Raw genomic sequence first — 13,872 nt, forward strand, 5'->3', positions numbered from 1 at the left:
CTACATTGAGAGACAACCCATTGCGTGAGTACTTTTACTTTTAATACTTAGTACATTTAAAAATAAGTACTTTTTACTTAAGTAGGATTGTTGATGTAGTACTTCTACTTTTACTTAAGTATATAATTTGCTGGTTAATTGTACTTTTACTTAAGTACTAAACTTCAGTACTTCCTCCACCACTGTCTGCAGTCCCAAGCTATATGGCTATATGCACACAGCCTAAAATACAAATAAATAAAATGTAAGAAATGTGATTAACTAATGATTAGTTAGTTAAACTTAAGTTGGCCCTTAGGAAACAATAAATATGACATGTCTTTCTTGACACAGAGGAAAAGGAACACCTCTGACAGGATCTCAAATGTTCCGCTTGCTTTGCAAAAGATGAATTTGCTTTCTTGAAACTTAAATTTTTTTCAATTTTTATCATTTCCAGAGAAGTCCTCATGTACGCGCTTTAAACGCCCACATGCCCTGTCTGAGATCATAAACATACGTGTCTCCGGATTCTGCTTTCTATTTAAGATTTTTCCACTCTGCCGTGAGACATTGACTAATCAATAGTGCTTTAGTGTCTTATTATCTTACATAACATACATTATGTGTTATTTGGATAAGTTTACTCTCATGACGAAAGCTTTAGCATTAGGTTGTCTGTTGACAACATCAAAGCTAGTAATTAGGTTAATGTTATATTCAAACAGTTTAATCTTCTCACCTTCAATGTAGTTGTGAGCTTTTGATCACAACTACAGAACCTAGAATACCGCTATTCTTATACCTGAGGCCTTTATCCAAAGAGATCTACTGTTGAGGTACAACAATCAAACTACAGTCAATTAATAGACCTGAAGAGAGCATCGTCCAAAACTATTTCTGGCTAACCTGTCAGTACTGAAGTGCTGAGATCAAGGGAAAGTTGAAGAATAAATGAATAAATAAGTTTAAAATGTTACAGTGCTCTACAAAATGGCCTCTTGATCTGTTACTGTGGTTGTAACTAGACCTCTGTCTTGATGTTGAAATCATTTATAAAATACTGACATTTTGAAAAAAGATACTTCTGTGATCTTTAGCATCTGTCATTTTTAAAGGATCTGTGAATACATTGTATCGTGAAGTGTTTAACAATGGATATTTGTTGTGACGGTTTTTGTCCTTGACACCTGTTGTTGTCAGCTCCATTCAGACTCTCTAATTTGACAGCATTGCCTCTGGAAGCAACCAAAATGCACATCCTGCCTGCGTCTCAGGGGTCTGCATTTCCTCTGTCTAACAGACTGCAACCAAGTGTGATTTTGATGCACTGCAAACGAAGGGGAGTGATGAGTGGATGAGTTTCTCTTGAGGTTTACAAATAAATGTGCAATTGAGATAAGTTTTCTCTTTACTTTTGGAAAGATGTGCTCTTCCTTTTTGTCTCTGAGTTCTTATAAATGCAACATACATGTCGGTGCACTGTTCCTCCCTCTAATAAGTACCACGAGGAGTATATTATCATGAACATTTCATCCTGAACCTTTTTGCATGCACATCTGCTGCTGGCTGCAGACTGGTGCCTGTAGCCAAGGGAGAGATACTCTGAGACCGTACCATTATCTGCTCCATTCCTGTGTTGATGACAGTACCATTATCCACTCCATTCCTGTGTTGATGACAGTACCATTATCCACTCCATTCATGTGTTGATGACAGTACCATTATCCGCTCCATTCATGTGTTGATGACAGTACCATTATCCGCTCCATTCATGTGTTGATGGCTGCTGACTGGTGCCTGTAGCCAAGGGAGAGAAACTCCGAGACAGTACCATTACCCGCTCCATTCATGTGTTGATGGCGGGCGTCACCCAAACTTTAGTTTCATATTGAGCAAATAGCCCAAAAGGAGTCAGCCACCATGAAATGTGGTGGTGGAGATTGTCTCAGTGTCTGCACTGTGTTGCTAAATACACAAACAGCTTTACTTCAAACAGCTTGTTGTTGTCGAGCCAGTCCTACTTTTGTTTTAGTTGGCCACTTCAAAATACAGTGGAAAGCATGGGACATTTTTCTACTTATATTCTGGAAAAGTCAAAGGCCACCATGAAATGTGGCGGTGGAGGTCATCTCAGTGTCTGCACTGTGTTGGAGGTGGAGGTCATCTCAGTGACTTAATACAAAGAAAGGAAGAGGCTGTTTTTGACCTCTTTTATCATAACAATAATAAACAAAGTGCACATCAAATTCACATCAAAAGTCTTCAAAATGAAGATAATTGATAATGTCGCTAACCCTTAAAACCTTCACACACATGTTTGCTGTCTCTCCATCTCTCTGTTTTTCTCTGGTGCAGTCTGAGTGTTTTCTTCACACCTTTTTTACGTCCTGTACAGCTGTGGTCTCAGAGGTACGTCTTGATGTGCATAAGTGTGAATGTGTGTCTTTCTCTATGAGGCATTTTTGCATGTGTGTCTCTGTGTGCAAAGGCTACAGGTGTGTGTGTGTGTGTGTGTGTGTGTGTGTGTGTGTGTGTGTGTGTGTTTGTGTGTGTGTGTGTGTGTGTGTGTGTGTGTGTGTGTGTGTGTGTGTGTGTGTGCGCGTGCGTGTGTGTGTGTGTTTGTGTGTGTGTGTGTGTGTGTGTGTGTGTGTGTGTGTGTGTGTGTGTGTGTGTGTGTGTGTGACAATAGTCTTCAAAAACACAAAAGCAAAAATAAAAACCACGATGTGTACATGCAACACAAACTAAAACTAAACACACACACTGAAATAGAGCTGGCCTATCATTTCTGTACCCAAAGGTACCAGGGACAGAAAAGAAGCCTACCCTGTAAGGTACAGAAATGGTCCTCAATGTCATAATTGCGTTTGTTTAATTTCAAAGGTACACAATCATTGCTGACAGCAAAGGGTACAAAGTTGTACTTTTAACAAGCTTGAAGTTCAGGCAAATGATGCAGCAAATCATTGATCACACTGGGAGAAAGGTGTGAGGTATGTTGACTAGACACTTCTGATGACACGCCACAGATACAGAGCCAAACCAGTCTACATCTGGAATATATGAGACATATTGCCCATGACCCAGAGGTATCCTCATTCAAGACGTGTTTTCACATACTGTATCTCCGTTGCCCAGAGGTATCCTCAGTCAAGACGTGTTTTCACATACTGTATCTCCGTTGCCCAGAGGTATCCTCAGTCAAGACGCGTTTTCACATACTGTATCTCCGGACTGGAGAGGTATCCTCAGTCCAGACGTGTTTTCACATACTGTATCTCCGTCACCCAGAGGTATCCTCAGTCCAGACGCGTTTTCACATACTGTATCTCCGTCACCCAGAGGTATCCTCAGTCAAGACGTGTTTTCACATACTGTATCTCCGTCACCCAGAGGTATCCTCAGTCAAGACGTGTTTTCACATACTGTATCTCCGTCACCCAGAGGTATCCTCAGTCCAGACGTGTTTTCACATACTGTATCTCCATCACCCAGAGGTATCCTCAGTCAAGACGTGTTTTCACATACTGTATCTCCGGAGTGGAGATGCACAAGTCATCTGTGCATTATCATTCATATACACCGCACCACCTTCAGGGTACAATGCTTGAACCATTGGGTGCACATGGCCCTCCAGAATGGGTCAGTAGTCCTTGGCAGTAACACGCCCATCTAGAACAAGTAGTGGGCCTGGGGAATGCCACGCCCATCTAGAACAAGTAGTGGGCCTGGGGAATGCCATGATTTTGCAGCCCAAACCATCACTGATCCACCCCCGTGCTTCACTCTGGGCACGCAACTGTCTGGGTGGTGAGCCTCTTTAGTACCCGAGCATCCCTTTCAGATATCTTTCTCTTGCGTCAACAGTTGGATGTGATCCGTCCTTCGTGGTGGTATTCCGACAATACCCTGGATACCGTGGCTCTCGATACACCACAAAGATTTGCTGTCTGGGTCACAGATGCGCCAGTGAGACGCACACCAATAATTTGTCCTCTTTTGAATTCTCATATTATGTCTCCCATTATGTTGTGTGGATTGCAACATTTTACAGCTGTGCTATTGCTCTGCTAATTCAACCTTCACATGTGAAATCATCTGTCTATTGTTAGCATGCTACTACCCGCAAGGTAAACAGCATGGGTTGGACCAATCACAGCCCTTCGGTCACCGTGGGCTCTCCGTCATTTCGACGGATAGTTTTAAAATTTGGGAGGTGCACGTCAGGCCACGGAGAGGTGCTCGGAGAGGGTTTGCAACGACAGAGAGGGCTCTGCGTGTCTGCGTAAAAATGGCTGACAATGAATCAGGCTTAAGGGGCCCTATTTTGATGGTGAAAACTGCCTATTCTGCCTCGGCAGGTTGTTGATCGCCGAGTGATAAATTCAACTTTTGGATACAGGTGTGGCAACATTGTTCTTTGACAGGGATCAAAATCACAAACCATCACTGCCCACGTTGGATTGATCTGCCTAAAACATATCCTGTTATCTTGATTGGAAGGGTGGCACTTTATGCCTACATATTTCTTTATTAGCCAGTGATGGAACTAGGGAACTAGTGATGGATAGTGAGGAGACAGACCTTTCCTAAAACTATATGTTATGTGTTGAGTCCGTATTGTAACTCAAATTAATTTGTCTTGTCTTTGTTTCCCCTTGTGTCAGTTGGCATGTGTCGTGAGCGAGCGAGTGCTTGTGCGTGCGCCCACATGTGTGTGTGTGTGCGTGTGCGTGTGCGTGTGCGTGTGCGTGTGCGTGTGAATGTATGTGTGTGTGTGTGTGTGTGTGTGTGTGTGTGTGTGTGTGTGTGAGTGTGTGTGTGTGTGTGTGAGCTGGTCAGCAGGTTTCACTAACTAAGTGAGAAACATCAAGACCATACATCTGACCACTTTAACACGGCATCTGGTAAAACTGATATTTGAACTTGCGTTGGAATGAGGGATATATCACTAGGAGGGAAACATACCAGACACTGGAATGGTGGAACCACAGCATCAAGTCAAAACCCAAAAGATGCTCTAGTTTTATTACAGGAATAATCAATAGTGCAACACTTCAAAAGGATGATTGCAACTACAGTCCTCCTGCCCTCTGCAATGGAGGGGATTCTGAATGTGATAGTGTGTACTGTTATGAATCCATCTAGATCACATCCCTTCTTATTACCTCCCTGTAGTCCTACACTGCAACTGCAGCACATTTTCAAACAAACTCTCTCATCTTGGTCTATGAATGAATTAGGAATAAGAATTAAATTAATTATACCTAGTTTTGCCATTATTTGAAGGGGCTTAAGTCTCACTCTTGACTAGTCCTTGTGGCTCCTTCATGGTAGAATGAATCTCTTTCCCATCTGCCCCAGACCATAAGAGACACTTAATGATCCAGTTGCTCTGCCCCATCCTAACATTTACCCCAACCTCTAATCACTCATACACAGGGTTGGGAGGATTAAAAATGTATTCCGATACAATTACTGACTACCTGTCAAACAGGTATTCAGTAACCTAATCCAAGTATCAAAATATTAAAGTAATGTAACTTGATTACTTTCCGTTACTTTTAGATTTCCTCAATGCCAAAAACATTGGTCCAACCTTGAAGACAAAGACATGTACTGCTAGAGTCATAAACTGTGCAACTCAATGGTCACTTGCATTTCATGAAGTGGTTGTGCTATCCAAAAACCCCTCCTAAAAGAGCACACACCAGCTTTTTCAGATGACATAGTTTCTGCATTTGTGCAGTAGTAGTGCTATATAAATAGCATCTGGTGTGGGCGTCCTACTTATTACTGTGGAAATGAACTAAGTATGGTACAAATATCAAAATGTACTATATTGGGGGGCAGTGTGGCACAAGCAGTAGCCCTGACCATATACGGGCTTGAACGCCCACAGGGACACGGGTTCAAACCCGACCCGCTGTTATTTCCCGATCCCACTCCCCACCTCTTCTCTCCATCTCATTTAAAAAAAAAAAAAAAAATGTACTATATTGTCATAGCTATGTGTTAGACAACAAACTGAACTCAATACTAAATATGTGAAGCTCTTTTTATGTGCAATTGTATTGATTGGAATGTCAGGATATCCTTTTTGGGCCCAAATGCATCATTTCACTAGTGAATCACACATCATTTGCGACAACACAGAAGAAAGTATGAACTATTGAAAATAAAAATAAAGTGGTCATCCCCCAATTTTCTTAGTAGAAGTTGAACACCCTCTCACTGTCAACAGTTTTTACAAACAAATACCTTGCATAATTTTACACTTTTTGCCCAATCCCCTTTGCAATATAGCGTGGGCCTGTTGGGCGGAAATGTGAACTAGTTCAGTTTGTTGCCCTGAAGGGAAATGGGCACGAGGGCCGTGTGGTTGTGGTTTGATGTGTGCATATATGTCACGCCAGCGCTGAACTCTGCTCCTGCCACGCCCCCTTCGACTTCAACTCACGCCCCTTCGTCTCAAGCTTGAAATATGCTTCTACGACTGCGTTACTGCATAGTCACGCAGTGGCATCGACGGACTGGTGAACATTTAGAGTAAAATACGTCTGAGGGGATTGGCGAGGTGTCTGAGCCAGCTTTCTAATGTTAGCATGCTACTGCCCACAAGGTAAACAGCGATGGGTTTACTTTATACCAATCACTGCCTTGCAGGCTGCGTGCGTCTTGCGTAGCTTTGTCAGATAGTTCAAAAAAATTGGGAGATGCACGCAAGCACGCAAAAGGGGGTACGTAACTACGTGCATGTCCATATATGCATTGATGGGTGAGTAGTAGGACTTTGTAGTCAATACGGAATGAGACAGGGAGCCAGTGTAGTGAGTGTAGAATGGGTGTTATGTGATCGAATTTCCGGACTCTCATCAGGATCCTGGCAGCGCTGTTTTGGATGTACTGCAGCTTCTGGATGTTCTTGCCAGTGATCCCAGTGAAGAGTGAATTACAGTAGTCCAGTCCTGAGGAGATAAAGGCGTGGACGAGCTTCTCTGCATCTGGCAGGGTTAAAGTGGGGCGGAGTTTGGAGATGTTTTTGAGATGATAAAAAGAGGTTTTGCACAGGTGTTTTATATGGTCATTAAAGGTCAGGTGAGGGTCAAACCTACCTCCTAGATCAGTAACTGTGGAGGAGAGGGGTATGACCTGACTGTCGAAGGTGAGATGAGTTATGGAGGATGAATGAACCTGGTGTGGAGTGCCAACAAGAAGGGCTTCGGTTTTGCTACTGTTTAACTGGAGAAAGTTGTTTCTCATCCATGCCTTTATCTCCCCAAGACAGGCGGTGAGACATGACATGGCAGCAGAGGGGCTTGGGGCAGTTCTGATGTAAAGCTGTGTGTCATCGGCATAGCAGTGGAAAGACATCCCATGTCTGCTGATGACACGACCGAGGGGGAGCATGTAAATAATGAAGAGGATCAGGCCGGGGACCGACCCTTGCGGAACACCACAGGAGACAGGGAGCAGTCTGGACTTGTATCTTCCCAGTGAGACATATTCAGTCCTGCCAAAGCCTGCTAGTCCAATGGTGGTGTGGAGGCGCTCTAGGAGGATAGTGTGATCCACTGTGTCGAATGCAGCAGTCAGGTCCAGGAGGATGAGGAGTGAGGGTGATCCTGCATCGGCTGTCATCAGCAGGTCATTCGTTACCCTAAGCAAAGCTGTTTCAGTGCTGTGGGCTGAACGAAATCCTGACTGAAATTTTTCAAACAACTTGTTGTGTTTGAGGTGGTCCTGAAGTTGAGAAGCAACTACCTTCTCTAGCACTTTGGACAGGAAGGCAAGGTTGGAGATAGACCTGTAGTTGGCTAGAACCTCCGGGTCCAGGGTGAGCTTCTTGAGAAGGGGACGGATGACAGCAACCTTGAGAGCAGGTGGGACACAGCCAGACTGAAGGGAAAGGTTAACAACTTTGGTGATGAAAGGACTGAGAGTGGGGATGTGAGACTTGAGCAGAGCAGTGGGAATGGGGTCCAGGGTACAGGTACAGGATTTCATTTTTCTGACGATTTCCTCAACATGGCTTTCCTGAACCTCAGCGAGATGTAGGGGTGACAGCACACTCGCAGATAAGGTGTTGGTGTCAGAGGGAAGCAGAGATGGAGAGCTGGACATCAGAGAGCGAATGTTGTTGACGTTGGATCTGAAAAAGTCAATGAAGCTGTTGCATTGCTCCTCTGTAGCCTCAGTTGAAGAGGATGGTTGTGGCTTCAGGAGATGTTTTATGGTGGAAAAAAGCTGTTTAGAGTTTCCAGGGTTTTTATTTATTAAGCTGGAATAGAACTGTGAGCGAGCATCTTTAAGGTAATTGCAGTAGGCCCTTTGATGCTCACGGAATGCCAGGTTATGGACAGTGAGCCCAGAGTGTCTGCAGCGTCGTTCCAGGACACGCCCAGCTGTTTTTATTTTCCGCAGCTCATGTGTGAACCAGGGAGCAGTTACCCTTTTTTTGTATCCTTATTACATAACGCCGTTCCATGTATTCCTTTACTCCCCAATCCTGCTCATACATAACATTGTAAAGCAGCAGTACGGGGCAGTAAGGGGCCCTATTTTGATGGTGAAAACTGCCTATTCTGCCTTGGCGGGTTGTTGATCGCCGAGTGATAAATGAAACTTTTGGATACAGGTGTGGCAACATTGTTCTTTGACAGGGATCACAATCACAAACCATCACTGCCCACGTTGGATTGATCTGCCTAAAACATATCCTGTTATCTTGATTGGAAGGGTGGCACTTTATGCCTACATATTTCTTTATTAGCCAGTGATGGAACTAGGGTACTAGTGATGGATAGTGAGGAGACAGACCTTTCCTAAAACTATATGTTATATATGTGTTGAGTCCGTATTGTAACTCAAATTAATTTGTCTTGTCTTTGTTTCCCCTCGTGTCAGTTGGCACGTGTCGTGAGCGAGCGAGTGCTTGTGCGTGCGTGCGTGCGCGCACGTGTGTGTGTGTGTGTGTGTGTGTGTGTGTGTGTGTGAATGTGTTTGTGTGTATGTGTGAGCTGGTCAGCAGGTTTCACTAACTAAGTGAGAAACATCCAGACAGTACATCTGACCAATGACCACTCACTCTGAGTGTTAAAAGAGGAAGTTGGAAGCATCAGAAATGAGGTATAATGTTTTCCTGTTCTGATTGGTTGTTGCATGGGGGTTCTTGTGTGAGCATAGAAATGCTCATATGGGGGACTGATGGAACCACATATTGCTATTCTACTGTTGTAAGACACATGAACTAAGTGTAGCATTTTACCGTCATATTTGGAAATGACGGTATAAGGCCTGATTTATAATCAATGCTTCCTTATCTTGCAGCTTTACAAGAAACAGTTACAAGCCTTATGTCCAGTGATGAGAGTGAAACAGATGAAGAGGTGGTCAAGCCTTATGTCCAGTGATGAGAGTGAAACAGATGAAGAGGTGGTCAAGCCTTATGTCCAGTGATGAGAGTGAAACAGGTGAAAAGGTGGTCAAGAATCCACAAGTGGGGGATGTCAACTAGCAGCACAGAAAGTACCCTACTCAAAAATAACTGTCATTGTGTGGATGATTTAAATTTGGTCTCTTTTACACAGCACTTTTATAAAAAGGACTATGAGCAGTGATGTCACTGGAAAATGAAAACAAATGAGAGACTATGTAAAAATTGTATGTCCTTTAGTAATCAGAAGGTTGTTAGTTCAATTCCCTGTCGAAGCGTCCTTGAGCAAGACACTGAACCCCTAATTGCTCCTGATGTGCAGTGTGTGCCATCAGTGTAAATGTAAAAATGTGTATACATCCTTGTAAGTCGCTTTGGATAAAAGCGTCTGCTAAATGACTAAATGTAAATGTAAATGTATGGTAAAGCCCCATTACACGAGAATTGGTATTTTTTGCTACTGAGTTCCCCCTAAAGTTGCAGAATGTAGCTCACTTTTACACCACTGTCATAAATACTTTGTGTACACGTGCATTTGTTGACAAGCTGAAGGATATGGAACCGACAAAGAAAACAGCAGAAGCCAAAGAATGACGTAGACTGACAAGGTGGAGTAATATCACAAGATTTTGCGCAAATATGCAGTTTTATTTATTGTGACTTTGAAGATGAATGCTAACATAACCAAAGAATAACCCAAAAAAAAGAATGACAAATTTTTGTTTCGCTGAGATACTGCTTACGTTTTTTTAAGCGTTTGAATGTGGAATATGTCTAATTTAATAAAATGTTGTCGGCGACATACATTGGACAGTGTAATTTATTACAAGCTAGCTGAGTTAGGTTTTTGAAGTTGCAAACTTCCCAGGCTTATTGTTGTGAAATCGACGAAGACTGATGTCCATACAGAGAATACCGCGCTAGCAGATCTAGATGTTGTTGCATGAAGTGGTGCCATAAAGAATTACGTAGTTCTCGCGAGAGGTCTCGCTCTCTGTACCCCAAAGTTACATAGTGCAATGCCAGGCACACCAAGTGTACTGTGACAGTGGCGCAGACGCCATTCTCCGTTTTACAAGCCAGTGTACCACCAAAATGTTGCTTTAAAATATGTAAACTAATTGTTGGTTCAAGTGAATAATTGTAAATGTTGTTGTCTGATTTAAGGGTATGTTTTAGCTGTTGTTGTCTGATTTAGGGGTATGTTTTAACCTCATAAAGGTACACAATGGCATGTCACTCTAGCTGTACCTCAGTTAGTACCAATTTAGTACTTTTCCAATGGGTACATTTTGGTACCAGGACATAAAGGTGCATTTTTGTCACTAGGGAGGCTGAAATGTTCTTTTTGGGAACAGACAAGAAGGTACTAAATGTACCTATGATAAAGGCACAGTGCTTGTACCCCGATAGAGTACAGCTGGAGCAACAAAGCACTTGTACCTTTCCAGGTCCATTCCTTACGGTCCATTACTTACCTTGGAGTTTATTTCACAGTGGAGACACCCTCTAAGCGTGTTGCTCAGAGACCTACACACACACACACACACACACACACACCTCAGGCCTACCTGACAGTAAGAAGGTGTTGGCATTCATACCATTCATGATAGCTTTGCCCAACTTCAATAAGCAAGTTATAACAATTGATTGGATGAACATCCATAAACGGCAACTGAAAAGTACTGTACATGAAGCGGGGTAAAGCAGGACGTTTTTAAGCTTAAATCACACCAAAACTATAGACATCGCACCTGAGTGTTATCTGCGTGATCCGAGCATAGAAGCAGTGGCTGTAGCATTTGCAAATACAAGAAAAGGAAAAGGCCACAAACCAAGAAACAAACAACAAAATAACACACAGAATAACACAATTAAAGAACTGAGAGTGGCTGTTTGATTTACCTCAGTTTGTGTAAGAACGGTCCCTTGAAAGAAATTGAATAATTGAAAGAAATGGAAAGCTTTAGCAGCAGCATGACTCATTTCTGAAATTAGCGCACAGATCAGTCTGAATAATGCAATATTCGGTCGTACTTCAAACGATACGGTGGTTTATATACAGATCTCAAACAGTTGACGAACTCTTTGCGATCTTAACTGTATTACCAATGTACATTTGAAGGATTTCTTTTGGCATCGAGCTACTCCGTACACTTTTCCAATTCAAACAATGTCCCCTTTAAAAACAGTCAATGGCCAGATATATTGTCTTAAAGGAGCCATCGTATGCCCATTTTTCCACAAGTTGATATGGTTCCTTGGGGTCTCAATGAAATGTTTGTAACATATTTTGGTCAAAATACCACAAGAATCATTTCAAACAGCACCCTTTTTACCCTGTCAAAAACACCTCCCCACAGATTGACCTGTTTTGAGTGCCTGTTCCTTTAAATGCTAATGAGCCAGCTCCCCCCTCCCCCCTCTCCCCTCCCCCCTCCTCCACGAGATGCGCTCGCCTAGCTGCTGCCTGCCCAGCTAGCCATTACCTTTGTAGAAATATGGCTACTGCAGATGAAGATAGCGTCGTGCAACCATATCGTTTTGAACCAGAGTCAGACCCTGAACAAGAAAAGGCTCCCGAACAAGTTCGAGAAGTTAGGGCTCAACAGGACGTTTCTGAATGGTAAGTTACCTTTGTCACTTCTACATTTTTTTTTGTTTGTACATCGGCTAAGGTCTCACAGTCTTGTTAGCGGTTTTGAGAGCATAGTGGTGCTAGAGATTCGAGATACGTGAATAATTTGTGCATGTATGAGTATGTAGCAAATACAGTGTGTTTATGTAAGTTACTGTTTGTGAAAGTGTTTGTGTAAATGCAAGTAACGGGAACGCCATAAAGATATAAATGCTACATGAGTAAAGTTCCATCTGTAAACTAAAGTGTTATCTTACAACAGTAATTGACCAAGCAGGGGTGGGGGTAACGTTTTTACCTCCATTATTTAGCGTTTAAACCTTGTTTACTTATTAAATCGTTGTATTTGATGACTTATGACTTATTTGATGACTTATGTCTGTAATATGAACACAACTTTCAAATAAACTTTACCTGCAAAGTTGTCACTTTTTAAAACTCTGTTTATACAGGTGTATTTGTGGCAAGTGTGATCAAATGCCTACGGAGCCTGAGCATGTATGCTGCAGGGAGATACCACAGGTAGTGTGAATTCATTTTGAATGGCACTGTAAATATGAAGTCATCATCTGTTTTATATTCCATGTCACTTACACTTTCAATATTCAAGGTTACAAGAAGACTACTGCAGCTTCAGAACCCAACTACATGTATGGTCGATCACCCAGGCCTTGAACCTGTGTGTTTGAACGTGTACTCACTACAGAATGCATCGAATGTTTATAGGGCAGATTATGGGCCTTTACGTCTAAGAGGAATGGAGCAGTACGTTTTTTTTTTTTATGCATGAGTTAGTCATTTCTGCAATACAAATATGACTGAGGAAAAAAATACAATAAATGACCCTTCCCTCTGTATTACTTTGCTAACTGCTCATTTTACACGCGTCAAATGTTGACATGTTACTTATCAAACACTAAAGGCACACAAAACTGTTTCTATACACTTTTATTGTCAGAAAGATTGCTAGAAAGAATGCCACAGTGCTTTTTAAACATAGTTATTAAATGTAATAGCTGGTACATATGTAATAAATACAAAAAAAAAGTATAATAAAAACTGATTACAAAATTACACTTTGTGCCATCTGTAGCCATACTGTAAACAAAGGAATACTTTATATATGTGTATCACCTTTTATTCTCTTATACAATGTAAACTTTGCTTAGACGTTACAGGTATTTGGCGTACAGAAGCTTTGTTGGCTGGTGTTGAGGCTATCTGGGCCGGAGAATCAGGGTCGTCCTGCCGTCCTGAGTTGTGCTCCAGATACGAAGAGTGTTCCCTGATGCTCAAGGAAGGTATACGGGGTTCAGACCTGCCCTCTATTGAACCTTGACACATAGCTGGCTACAACTTCCCGCTTGTCAGGTTTCTCAAACTGGGCAGAGAGATCCGCGGGTATTGGGATCTTCAGCACCTCATTCACATATGGGGCCGGGTCCTGAAAAACCTTGTGAAAGATGAGGTCCAACAGGTTATCCACGTACTCTGTAATACAAAAAAAAATCCAAAACTTTTACATTGTTTTTATTTATTGTTTATATTGTATTTATTATTTTATTTTATAATTATTTTGCAATTATATTATTCTATTTATTATGAAGACCATTTAAAGACAGCAGTTAATGTATATGTTATTTAAGTTTCACATACTGTTTGTACATTGTTTGACTTGGTGGAATTTCAAATAAAGCCTGTGACTCACGGAAGGTTGGCTCTGCTTTCACCGGCTTTGCAGTGCACTCGCCCTTCTTGTATTTTAGGAGGTTCACTTTAAATAGCGGCTCAACAGCTGAACTTGTTGCTTGGGGAT

The sequence above is a fragment of the Clupea harengus genome, chromosome 11 (genome assembly GCF_900700415.2).
Source record: "Clupea harengus chromosome 11, Ch_v2.0.2, whole genome shotgun sequence".
NCBI classification, from domain to species: domain Eukaryota; kingdom Metazoa; phylum Chordata; class Actinopteri; order Clupeiformes; family Clupeidae; genus Clupea; species Clupea harengus.